This window comes from Salvelinus alpinus, chromosome 9 (assembly GCF_045679555.1).
Source record: "Salvelinus alpinus chromosome 9, SLU_Salpinus.1, whole genome shotgun sequence".
NCBI lineage: Eukaryota > Metazoa > Chordata > Actinopteri > Salmoniformes > Salmonidae > Salvelinus > Salvelinus alpinus.
Window position 1 is genome coordinate 17,631,558 of NC_092094.1, and position 14,073 is coordinate 17,645,630.

The window sequence follows — 14,073 nt, forward strand, 5'->3', positions numbered from 1 at the left end:
TAACATCACAGCATTATGATACCGTATCTGTTTTCAGTCATATCTAACATCACAGCACTATGATACCGTATCTGTTTTCAGTCATATCTAACATCACAGCATTATGATACCGTATCTGTTTTCAGTCATATCTAACATCACAGCACTATGATACCGTATCTGTTTTCAGTCATATCTAACATCACAGCATTATGATACCGTATCTGTTTTCAGTCATATCTAACATCACAGCACTATGATACCGTATCTGTTTTCAGTCATATCTAACATCACAGCACTCTGATACCGTATCTGTTTTCAGTCATATCTAACATCACAGCACTATGATACCGTATCTGTTTTCAGTCATATCTAACATCACAGCACTATGATACCGTATCTGTTTTCAGTCATATCTAACATCACAGCACTATGATACCGTATCTGTTTTCAGTCATATCTAACATCACAGCACTATGATACCGTATCTGTTTTCAGTCATATCTAACATCACAGCACTATGATACCGTATCTGTTTTCAGTCATATCTAACATCACAGCACTATGATACCGTATCTGTTTTCAGTCATATCTAACATCACAGCATTATGATACCGTATCTGTTTTCAGTCATATCTAACATCACAGCACTATGATACCGTATCTGTTTTCAGTCATATCTAACATCACAGCATTATGATACCGTATCTGTTTTCAGTCATATCTAACATCCCAGCACTATGATACCGTATCTGTTTTCAGTCATATCTAACATCACAGCATTATGATACCGTATCTGTTTTCAGTCATATCTAACATCACAGCACTATGATACCGTATCTGTTTTCAGTCATATCTAACATCACAGCATTATGATACCGTATCTGTTTTCAGTCATATCTAACATCACAGCACTATGATACCGTATCTGTTTTCAGTCATATCTAACATCACAGCATTATGATACCGTATCTGTTTTCAGTCATATCTAACATCACAGCACTATGATACCGTATCTGTTTTCAGTCATATCTAACATCACAGCACTATGATACCGTATCTGTTTTCAGTCATATCTAACATCCCAGCACTATGATACCGTATCTGTTTTCAGTCATATCTAACATCACAGCACTATGATACCGTATCTGTTTTCAGTCATATCTAACATCACAGCACTATGATACCGTATCTGTTTTCAGTCATATCTAACATCACAGCACTATGATACCGTATCTGTTTTCAGTCATATCTAACATCACAGCACTATGATACCGTATCTGTTTTCAGTCATATCTAACATCACAGCACTATGATACCGTATCTGTTTTCAGTCATATCTAACATCACAGCACTATGATACCGTATCTGTTTTCAGTCATATCTAACATCCCAGCACTATGATACCGTATCTGTTTTCAGTCATATCTAACATCACAGCACTATGATACCGTATCTGTTTTCAGTCATATCTAACATCACAGCATTATGATACCGTATCTGTTTTCAGTCATATCTAACATCACAGCACTATGATACCGTATCTGTTTTCAGTCATATCTAACATCACAGCATTATGATACCGTATCTGTTTTCAGTCATATCTAACATCACAGCATTATGATACCGTATCTGTTTTCAGTCATATCTAACATCACAGCATTATGATACCGTATCTGTTTTCAGTCATATCTAACATCACAGCATTATGATACCGTATCTGTTTTCAGTCATATCTAACATCACAGCACTATGATACCGTATCTGTTTTCAGTCATATCTAACATCACAGCACTATGATACCGTATCTGCAATGTTCTTTTTATTTTGGCTAATAAATGGAGTCATAGGCCAAGCTAATAAATGCTGCTTCGATGACAACAGATCATTAAATGGAGTCATAGACCAAGCTAATGAATGCTGCTTCGATGACAACAGATCATTAAATGGAGTCATGGGCCAAGCTAATAAATGCTGCTTCGATGACAACAGATCATTAAATGGAGTCATAGACCAAGCTAATGAATGCTGCTTCGATGACAACAGATCATTAAATGGAGTCATGGGCCAAGCTAATAAATGCTGCTTCGATGACAACAGATCATTAAATGGAGTCATGGGCCAAGCTAATAAATGCTGCTTCGATGACAACAGATCATTAAATGGAGTCATGGGCCAAGCTAATAAATGCTGCTTCGATGACAACAGATCATGAATGCTGGTCTGATGACAACAGATCATGAATGCTGGTCTGATGACAACAGATCATGAATGCTGCTTCGATGACAACAGATCATTCAATGGAGTCATGGGCCAAGCTAATAAATGCTGCTTCGATGACAACAGATCATTAAATGGAGTCATGGGCCAAGCTAATAAATGCTGCTTCGATGACAACAGATCATTAAATGGAGTCATAGACCAAGCTAATGAATGCTGCTTCGATGACAACAGATCATTAAATGGAGTCATGGGCCAAGCTAATAAATGCTGCTTCGATGACAACAGATCATTAAATGGAGTCATGGGCCAAGCTAATAAATGCTGCTTCGATGACAACAGATCATTAAATGGAGTCACGGGCCAAGCTAATACATGCTGCTTCGATGACAACAGATCATGAATGCTGGTCTGATGACAACAGATCATGAATGCTGGTCTGATGACAACAGATCATGAATGCTGGTCTGATGACAACAGATCTTGTATGCTGGTCTGATTACAACAGATCATGAATGCTGGTCTGATGACAACAGATCATGAATGCTGGTCTGATGACAACAGATCATGGATGCTGGTCTGATTACAACAGATCATGAATGCTGGTCTGATGACAACAGATCATGAATGCTGGTCTGATGACAACAGATCATGAATGCTGGTCTGATGACAACAGATCATGGATGCTGGTCTGATTACAACAGATCATGAATGCTGGTCTGATGACAACAGATCATGAATGCTGGTCTGATGACAACAGATCATGAATGCTGGTCTGATGACAACAGATAATGAATGCTGGTCTGATGACAACAGATCATGAATGCTGGTCTGATGACAACATATCACGAATGCTGGTCTGATGACAACAGATCACAGACAACACTGCATTGTCTGTTTAGACTGTATAGAGAAATACCATGTAATGAAGCAGGACAGACAGACAGACAGACAGACAGACAGACAGACAGACAGACAGACAGACAGACAGACAGACAGACAGACAGACAGACAGACAGACAGACAGACAGACAGACAGACAGCTGCTATAGATGACCTGAGCCCTAGGACCATACGTCAGGACTACCGGGCATGATGACTCCTTGCTGTCCCCAGTCCACCTGGCCTTGCTGCTATTCCAGTTTCAACTGTTCTGCCTGCGGTTATGGAACCGCCACCTGTCCCAGACCTGCTGTTTTCAACTCTTAATGATCGGCTATGAAAAGCCAACTGAAAATTATTCATGATTATTATTTGACCATGCTTGTCACTTGTGAACATTTTGAACATCTTGGCATAGTTCTGTTATAATCTCCACCCGGCACAGCCAGAAGAGGACTGGCCACCCCTCATAGCCTGGTTCCTCTCTAGGTTTCTTCCTAGGTTTTGGCCTTTCTAGGGAGTTGTTCCTAGCCACCGTGCTTCTACACCTGCATTGCTTGCTGTTTGGGGTTTTAGGCTGGGTGTCTGTACAGCACTTCGAGATATTAGCTGATGTACGAAGGGCTATATAAAATAAACTTGATTGATAACAGACCGACAGACAGACAGACAGACAGACAGACAGACAGACAGACAGACAGACAGACAGACAGACAGACAGACAGACAGACAGACAGACAGACAGACAGACAGACAGACAGAGACAGACAGACATGGAGCTGATCATAGTCTCCTCCTCTAAACTAAAGTGAACAGTTTGTTTGCAGAGGTATTACCATCTGTATAGCCGCTTTGTGCTCGGCTAATTAGAGATTAGTCCACCTAATTTACAATGTCACAGAAATAAACCAGTGTCTACATAAACTCAGCAAAAAAAGAAACGTCCTCTCACTGTCAACCGCGTTTATTTTCAACAAACTTAACATGTGTAAATATTTGTATGAACATAACAAGATTCAACAACTGAGACATAAACTGAACAAGTTCCACAGACATGTGACTAACAGAAATTGAATAATGTGTTCCTGAACAAAGGGAGGGTCAAAATCAAAAGTAACAGTCAGTATCTGGTGTGGCCACCAGCTGCATTAAGTACTGCAGTGCATCTCCTCCTCATGGACTGCACCAGATTTGCCAGTTCTTGCTGTGAGATGTTACCCCACAATTCCACCAAGGCACCTGCAAGTTCCCTGACATTTCTGTGGGGAATGGCCCTAGCCCTCACCCTCCGATCCAACAGGTCCCAGACGTGCTCAATGGGATTGAGATCCGTGCTCTTCGCTGGCCATGGCAGAACACTGACATTCCTGCCTTGCAGGAAATCACGCACAGAACGAGCAGTATGGCTGGTGGCATTGTCATGCTGGAAGGTCATGTCAGGATGAGCCTGCAGGAAGCGTACCACATGAGGGAGGAGGATGTCTTCCCTGTAACACACAGCGTTGAGATTGCCTGCAATGACAACAAGCTCAGTCCGATGATGCTGTGACACACCGCCCCAGACCATGACGGACCCTCCACCTCCAAATCGATCCCGCTCCAGAGTACAGGCCTCGGTGTAACGCTCATCCCATCGACGATAAACGCAAATCCGACCATCACCCCTGGTGAGACCAAAGCGCGACTTGTCAGTGAAGAGCACTTTTTGCCAGTCCTGTCTGGTCCAGCGATGGTGTGTTTGTGCCCATAGGCGACGTTATTGCCGGTGATGTCTGCTGAGGACGTGCCTTACAACAGGCCTACAAGCCCTCAGTCCAGCCTCTTTTGGCCTATTGCTGGCAGTCTGAGCACTGATGGAGGGATTGTGCGTTCCTGGTGTAACTCGGGCAGTTGTTGTTGCCATCCTGTACCTGTCCCGCAGGTGTGATGTTCGGATGTACCGATCCTGTGCAGGTGTTGTTACACGTGGTCTGCCACTGCGAGGATGATCAGCTGTACGTCCTGTCTCCTTGTAGCGCTGTCTTAGGAGTCTCACAGTACAGATATTGCAATTTATTGCCCTGGCCACATCTGCAGTCCTCATGCCTCCTTGCAGCATGTCTAAGGCACGCTCACGCAGATGAGCAGGGACCCTGGGCATCTTTCTTTTGGGTTTTTTCAGAGTCAGTAGAAAGGCCTCTTTAGTGTCCTAAGTGTTCATAACTGTGACCTGTAAGCTGTTAGTGTCTTTACGACCGTTCCACAGGTGCATGTTCATTAAGCATGGGAAACAGTGTTTAAACCCTTTACAATGAAGATCTGTGAAGTCATTTAGATTTTTACAAATTATCTTTGAAAGGCAGGGTCCTGAAAAAGGGACGTTTCTTTTTTTGCTGAGTTTATGTGAAAATATTGTCTTTCAATGATCTGTGGTTAAAAATATAAGAAAAAAGTTCCTAAAAAAGCGCTTCTCTGTGACATCGCGTGGTATAATTAAAAGTAAAAATATCAGTGATTTCCAAAACCTAGCCTGAGGGAGGATATTTTCTTGCTCCCTACGTCACTGCAAATCTCATCGTGTTTGAACATCACTTTGGGTAGCCTTGGTATTAATTTTACAGTGCATTCGGAAAGTATTCAGACCCCTTCCCTTTCTCCACATTTTCTTACATTACAGCGGTATTCTAAAATGGATTAAACAAAAACATCTCCACACAATACCCCATAATGACAAAGCGAAAAAAAAAGTTTTTTAAATTTAGCAACGTTAGTAAAAATTAAAAACCGAAATACATTATTTACATAAGTATTCAGACCCTTTGCTATGAGACTCAACATTTTGTCTCAAGTGCATCCTGTTTCCATTACTCATCCTTGAGATGTTTCTACAACTTGATTGGAGTCCACCTGTGATTAATTCAATTGATTGGACATGATTTGCAAAGGCACATGTCAGAGCAAAAACAAAGCCATGAGGTTGAAGGAATTGTCCGTAGAGCCCCGAGACAGGTTTGGGTCGAGGCACAGATCTGGGGAAGGGTACCAAAACATTTCTGCAGCATTGAAGGTCCCCAAGAACACAGTGGCCTCCATTTTTCTTAAATAGAAGATGTTTGGAACCACCAAGACTCTTCCTAGAGCTGGCCGCCAAAAGGCACCTAAAGGACTGTCAGACCATGAGAAAGAAGATTCTCTGGTCTGATGAAACAAAGATTGAACTTTTTGGCCTGAATGCCAAGCGTCACATCCGGAGGGAACCTGGCATCATCAATAAGGTGAAGCATGGCTCCTGAGTGGCGCAGCGGTCTAGCATCTCAGTGCTAGAGGCGTCACCACAGACCCTGGTTCAATTCCAGGCTGTATCACATCCGGCCGTGATTGGGAGTCCCTTAGGGCAGTGCACTATGGCCCAGCGTTGTCTGGGTTAGGGTTTGGTCAGGGTAAGCCATCATTGGAAATAAGAATTTGTTCTTAACTGACTTGCCTAGTTAAATAAAAGCATCATGCTGTGGGGATGTTTTTCAGCGGCAGGAACTGGGAGACTAGTTAGGATCGTGGGAAAGATAAAGGGTGGCAAAGTAAAGAGAGGTCCTTGATGAAAACCTGCTCCAGAGCACTAAGGACCTCAGACTTGGGCGAAGGTTCACCTTCCAACAGGACAATGACCCTAAGAACACAGCCAAGACAACAAAGGATTGGCTTTGGGACAAGTCTCTGAATGTCCTTGAGTGGCCCAGCCAGAGCGTGGACTTGAACCAGATCGAACATCTCTGGAGAGACCTGAAAATAGCTGTGCAGCGACGCTCCCCATCCAAGCTTGTGAGGATCTGCAGACAAGAATGGGAGAAACTCCCCAAATACAGGTGTTTTTGCTTTGTCATTATGGGGTAATGTGTGTCGATTGATGAGGGGGAAAAAACGATTTAATCAATTTTAGAATAAGGCTGTAACGTAACAAAATGTGTAAAAAGTCAAGGGGTCTGAATACTTTCCCAATACACTGTATACTATGGCGAAAGGGGACACCTAGTCAGTTGAACAACTGAATGCATTCAACCGAAATGCGTCTTCTGAATTTAACCCAACCCCTCTGAATCAGAGATGTGCGGGGGGCGTCCACGTCATCAGCAGTTGTTGTTGGGGACTGCCTTGCTCAAGGGCAGAACGGCAGATTTTTCCACTTGCCCGCTTGGGGATTTGAACCAGCGACCTTTCGGTTACTGGCCCAACGCTCTTAACCCTAGGTCTCAGACAACTTTATACCATGTCCAGAGTGTCTGCTGGTAATTGTCATAGACATACTTTTACCTGTAGATCTATTCTTACTAATTTATTCCCCTGCTTTTAAAACTGAGCCAATACACTGAGATTATTAAATGGTCTGTGATTTACAGTATGTTTGACTCATGTAATCTCTTGTCAAGTAATACGTAATGTAAATTCTGACATATGGATGATTTATCACTTGGCCCACCATGAAAACATCCTCCAGCACCCAAACATGACAAATTACCCTTTTCTGATAAGCCAGAGTAAACTTACTCTTGATGCTTTTGCTGTTGTCGCAGTTATGTTATTGAAAGGCCATATTTAATCACCCTGTATTTTTCAACACAAGCCTTGTTGGTCAGCTCCTGTCTCATGTTGCTAGGCATTGATTAATGTGCAAGCCGCAGCACAGAGCTGTATGTGTATAAATGCTAGCCTCCGAAATGATTAGAGACTGTCTCAATTGATGAAGCAAATCGCTGATGTCACTCAATGACAACAGACGGTTTGATCATGGCATCTTTTCCGCATAGGATGCGCTGATTATCAAACATGAATTAAAGGGAGAAAAGTTAGTCACGGATAGCGGTCTAGGTCAGACAGAGAACAGATTATATCAAAAATGATGTTTATGCATAAGATCTAACCTTGCACTCAGTCTCAAATGAAAACAAAAACCTAAACCAATGTTATGTAATAGTCCCATTTTCCTATTTAGTACAACAATAAATGTAAAGACACCCCACACACATGCAAACACCTTGCTGTCTTGCATCCCAGAGATGATGTACGGTCTTGTGCATCATATAAGAGAGTTGTCATTATAATTCCACAGTATTTTGAAAATGCATCACACTGAACTGAAGGGCTGGGGTCAATTCAAATTGAAGGGAATCAATTCAGGAAGGGATTTGAATTTAACGTTAATGTTAAAATGTTAGTTTCTACTCAGTTTATTGAGGTAATTGAAAATAGATGCAGTTCTTTCAAGTTTTGAATTATTATTTAAGTTTACTCCCTGAACTGACTGCCTTCAATTCGAATTGACACTCAATATCCATATTCTTGGATGTTGCAATATTGAGCTGAGGGAGTATGGAATAATATGCATGTTGTATTGATTTTATTCATGTGTAATACATATATACACTGAACAAAAATATAAATGCAACATGCAACAATGTCAACAATTTTACTGAGTTACAGTTCATATAAGGAAATCAGTCAATTGAAATAAATTCATTATGCCCTAATCTATGGATTTCACATGAACTGGGCAGGGACGCAGCCATGGGAGGGCCTGGGAGGGCACAGGGCCAACCACTTGGGAGCCAGGCCCACCCACAGGGGAGCCAGGCCCAGCCAATCAGAATGTGTTTTTCCCCACAAAAGGGCTTTATTACAGACAGAAATACTCCTCAGTTTAATCAGCTATCCGGGTGGCTGGTCTCAGACGATCCCGCAGGTGAAGAAGCCAGATGTGGAGGTCCTGGGCTGGCATGGTTACACGTGGTCTGCGGTTGTGAGGCCAGTTGGACGTACTGCCAAATTCTCTAAAATGACGTTGGAAGCGGCTTATGGTAGAGAAATTAACATTCAATTCTTCTGCAACAGCTCTGGTGGACATTCCTGCAGTCAGTATGCCATTTGCATGCTCCCTCAAATCTTGAGACATCTGTGGCAATGCATATTTTAGAGTGACCTTTTATTGTTCCCAGCACAAGGTGCACCTGTGTAATTGCCATGCTGTTTAATCAGCTTTTTGATATGCCACACCTGTCAGGTGGATGGATTATCTTGGCAAAAGGAGAAATGCTCAATAACAGGGATGTATACAAATGAGTGCACAAAATTGGAGAGAAATACATTTTCTGTGTGTACGGAACATTTCTGGGATCAAAAAAATATATATAATCTGGGATCTTTTATTTCAGCTCATGAAACACTTGTTGCGTTTATATTTTTCTTCAGTATATAGATATTTCCTTCTAAGGCTCTAGACTTGCTGTACCATATTCAGTGTGTGTCATTAAACCCTGGTTTAGTGCTCCCAATCTGTATTGATGTATTTCATAGTCCCTCATTTGACTTACAGATGTAGGATCTTAATTTGAGCCAGTTTGCTACAGCAGGAAAATAATCCTGCAGCAAAAACAAATGTCAGTTATTATGTGGATTATAATTAATGGACATTTTTGTAGGGGTTGATACATTTTTCATAAGAGAAAATCAAGTCTGAAATTTCGAAGTGGAAATTACAAACTTCAGAAGCCTTTTTAAATCTCAACTACTGTAAGGACCGATGCTGGAGTCGAGAAGCAGGTACAGGGAGTCAAACATTTAACAAGGAACAAGACAGGAACAGCGTCAGCACACGGGTAACAAAACAACATACGAACGTTAATGTGGAAGCGGGGAACAGAGCTGGGGGACAGACAGATATAGGGAAGGAAATAACAGGTGATTGAGTCCAGGTGAGTCCAAATTATCTCTGATGCGCGTGACGAGGGAAGCAGGTGTGCGTAATGATGGTGGCAGGAGTGCGTAATGCTGGGGAGCCCAGCGCCCTCGAGCGCCAGGGGGGAAGATAAGGAGCCGGAGTGACAACTACACTACAAGTTTTACATTTCCTGGAAAATTCTCCTGCAACAGGGTGCTCAAATTAAAATCCTAAATCTGTACAGCACAGTCGTAAGGCATACATTTCTCATACAGGGCATTCGGAAAGTATTCAGACCCCTTGATTTTTTTCTGCATTTTGTTACGTTACAGCCTTTTTCTAAAGGCTTATGACACAGTGGAAACAGGTTTTTTATTTTGCACATTTATTATAGATAAACACAGAAATACCTTATTTACATAAGTATTCAGACCCTTTGTATGAGACTCAAAATTGAGATCAGGTCCATCCTGTTTCCATTGATCATCCTTGAGAAGTTTCTACAACTTGATTGGAGTCACCTGTGGTAAATTCTATTGATTGGACATGATTTGAAAAGGCACACACCTGTCCCATTAACAGTGCATGTCAGAGCAAAAACCAAGCCATGAGGTCAAAGGAATTGTCTTTAGAGCTCCGAGACTCGAGGCTGTAATCGCTCCCAAAGGTGCTTCAACAAAGTACTGAGTAAAGGGTCTGAATACTTATGTAAATGTGATATTTCAGTTTTACATTTTTAATACATTTGCCAAAAAATCTTAAAAAAAATATGTTTTTTGCTTTGTCATTATGGGGTATTGTGTGTAGATTGATGTGGGGGGAAAGTGCATCATTTTTAGAATAAGACATTAACGTAGCAAAATGTCAAGTGGTCTGAATACTTCCCGAATGCACTGTATATGTGAGAGTCAAGATCTGTAGATGAGAAACACAGACGAATGTCATTGTTGATATCAAAGCAATAATCAATTTACAAATCGGTTCCTTGTTCTTCAAATATGCCACGTGACAGGCGATACTTAACTTGGAAAGTCAATGATATGTAAAGCTTTTCAACCAGCTCATATACTGTAATGTTACATACGTGTATCCTCTTAATTGGTGTGAAATCAAGCAACCTCTATCAACCCACACATAGGATTAGGGGAAGTTACAGTACACTGGTAATCTGGCAATAATGAAATAGGCAGGACACAGGGGATCGGCAGGAAGTCTAATTAAGAACAATGACCTTTTGCCAGTCTCATTTAAGGATTAAAGTTATAATAATTAACAGCAAGTTTTTTTAAATGATTTGCATTGAAATGAAAATTGAAAGGGCAGTTTATTAGAATGTCAGGAGGATGCAGAGGGTTTATTCTTTATTAGGTCTACACAGACTATCCCAGAGGCTCCCAGCTCATTTTACATGATTAACATTTGACAATATGTATCCCGCTGCTGTGCAAAGGATCCCTTGGCAAAGCCAATGTCTTTTGATTGGACTCGGGCACCAGACGGTCGCAGCGACGGCGGTGGCAGGAGTATGCTGCTGGGTGCATTGGGTACTCAGAGTGCCTAGCTGGCACTCTGAGTACCCAACACCCGCCCGCCGCTGCCTGCCTGCCTGCCTGCCTCCGAGAATGATGTGATTGGGCCGAGCAGTGTGGTTAGAGGGGGCTCATGGCCCTGCCACTCAGTTCCTCTCAGTCTGCGGGAGTGACTGACACCTCACTGAAATCAAATCAATTACTGAGCAACACTTTGGCCCAGACTCCTCTGTAGCTGGAGACAGACAGAGAGGGCTGTTTAGGGACTTGGGAGGCTGGACACTGGACAAGACATCACATTGGGTCAGCCTATAGGGTTAACTTGACAAATCAATAAAAGAGAAAAACTTTGTAAAGGGAAAAGATAAGAGTGCTTGATTTCGGGGAGGACAAAGGCAAGAGTGAAGACAAAAACTAAGACATATTATTTGTTAAGAGTGCTATTGCTCAGAGAAACTCTGTCAAGAGAGGCTACAAAGAATGTTAAAAAGAAACCTAGTAACACTTTAGCTCTCATTCAGCAATAATGATTAAAAAGTAAATGTGTTTGCTGAGACAAGTTAGAGATGAACTCTGAGTCTCTCGGTTTGTGTAGCAAAACTCCAGTACTTTGAAACCGTGGCATATGGAGAGGTGGTGGGACCTTTCCAGGGACATTTCCCTCTGCAGCCTCTGACCGTGGCACTGTGTGCCCTGGGCGATGATGTCACCAATAGCCTCTTCTACTCTTTTCATCCTGTTCTCCATCTCTCTCCCTCTGTACGCACTGCGGTCAGGGTCAGCATGGCAGGCAGCTGTGTGAAGTGTAAAATATCCCCTTCGGTGCAGCAGCTGCTGCCTCCCGACTCCCACTGCCTTTTCATCCCCCTCCCCCTCCCCCTCCTCCTCCTCCCTTAATAACACTCACGCCCTCTCCTTCAATAAATACAATTTACCACTTCAATTATACTCAACAAAAATAGAAACGTAACATGTAAAGTGTTGGTCCCATGTTTCATGAGTTGAAATAAAAGATCACAGACATTTTCCATACGCACAGAAAGCTTATTTCTCTCCAATTTTGAGCACAAATTTGTTTACATCCCTGTTAGGGAACATTTCTCCTTTGCCAAGATAATACATCCACCTGACAGGTGTGGCATATCAAGAAGCTGATTAAACAGCATGATCATTACACAGGTGCACCTTGTGCTGGGGACAATAAAAGGCTACTCTAAAATGTGATTTCTTTTCACACAACACGATGTCATTGGCAAGATGGCGCCGGCATACATGGCAGCTCTGCTTCTAGCTCCTAAGCAACTTTGCAGTATTTTTTTTTTTGTGTATAAAATAAATTTAAATAACAAGCATTTCGGCTAAATATGTGACCAATAAAATTTGATTTGGATTTTATTTGCCACAGATGTCTCATGTTTTCAGGGAGCGTACAATTGGCATGTTGACTGCAGGAATGTCCACCAGAGCTGTTGCCTTTTCTCTACCATAAGCCCCCTCCAAGGTTGTTTTAGAGAATTTGGCAGTACGTCCAACCGGCCTCACAACCGCAGACCACGTGTAACTACGCCAGCCCAGGACCTCCACATTCTGCTTCTTCACCTGCGGGATCGTCTGAAACCAGCCATCCGGACAGCTGATGAAACTGTTGGTTTGCACAACCGAAGAATATCTGCACAAACTGTTAGAAACAGTCTCAGGAAAGCTCATCTGCATACTCATCGTCCTCACCAGAGTCTTGACCTGACTGCAGTTCGGCGTTGTAACCAACTTCATTGGAGAAGTGTGCTCGTCACGGATGAATCCCTATTTCAACTGTACGGGGCAGATGGCAAGTAGCGTGCGCGTATGGCGTTGTGTGGGTGAGCGGTTTGCTGATGTCAACGTTGTGAACAGAGTGCCCCATGGAGGCGGTGGGGTTATGGTATGGGCAGGCATAAGCTACGGACAACAAATACAATTGCATTTTATCGATGGCAATTTGAATGCAGAGATACCGTGATGAGATCCTGAGGCCCGTTGTCGTGCCATTCATCCACTGCCATCACCTCATGTTTCAGCATGATAATGCACAGCCCCATGTCGCAAGGATCTGTTCACAATTCCTGGAAGCTGAACATGTCCCACATTCAACAGCCTGATCAATTCTATGCGAAAGAGATGTGTCGTGCTGCCTGAGGCAAATGTTGATCACACCAGATACATACTGGTTTTCTGATCCACGCCCCCACCTTTTTTTTAAGGTATTTGTGACCAACAGATGCATATCTGTATTCTCAGTCATGTGAAATCCATAGATTAGGGCATAATTTATTTATTTCAATTGACTGATTTCCTTATATGAACTGTAACTCAGTAAAATCTTTGAAATTGTTGCATGTTGTGTTTATATTTTTGTTCAGTGTACATACAAGACTGTAGGGAGGACTGGATCACAACAAGGTCTATATGGGCTGTATGCTGTATGGCTCTGCCTCTGAATATTCATCAAATATGTTTGGATTTAACTATTCACAACACACATACCTCCATTGAGAATGACATGGTTTATCCTACTGTGATTCTCATGAATAACAATGCTTCTGTTTAGGGTTGATTCCACATGCAGACATGCAGTTCAACTTATGTCAGTAGATGGACTCCCTTAGTCCTCAGGATGTTCTACAAATCCTCTTTAAGGTGGTTCTGTGAAGTAAAGACACCCCAGAACAGAAAATCAGGCCAGACAGACAGACAGGTGATTATCCTCCCCACCAAGAGACATACAGTTCACATCAT

General features: G+C 42.3%; 1 protein-coding gene across 2 annotated transcripts in view; it reads left to right on the forward strand.

Annotated features, from left to right (window-relative positions):
• Nucleotides 1-14,073, forward strand: part of LOC139584422 (spondin-1-like) — a 127,987-nt gene that overhangs the window by 77,350 nt on the left and 36,564 nt on the right. The gene's annotated exons all lie outside the window — the stretch shown is intronic.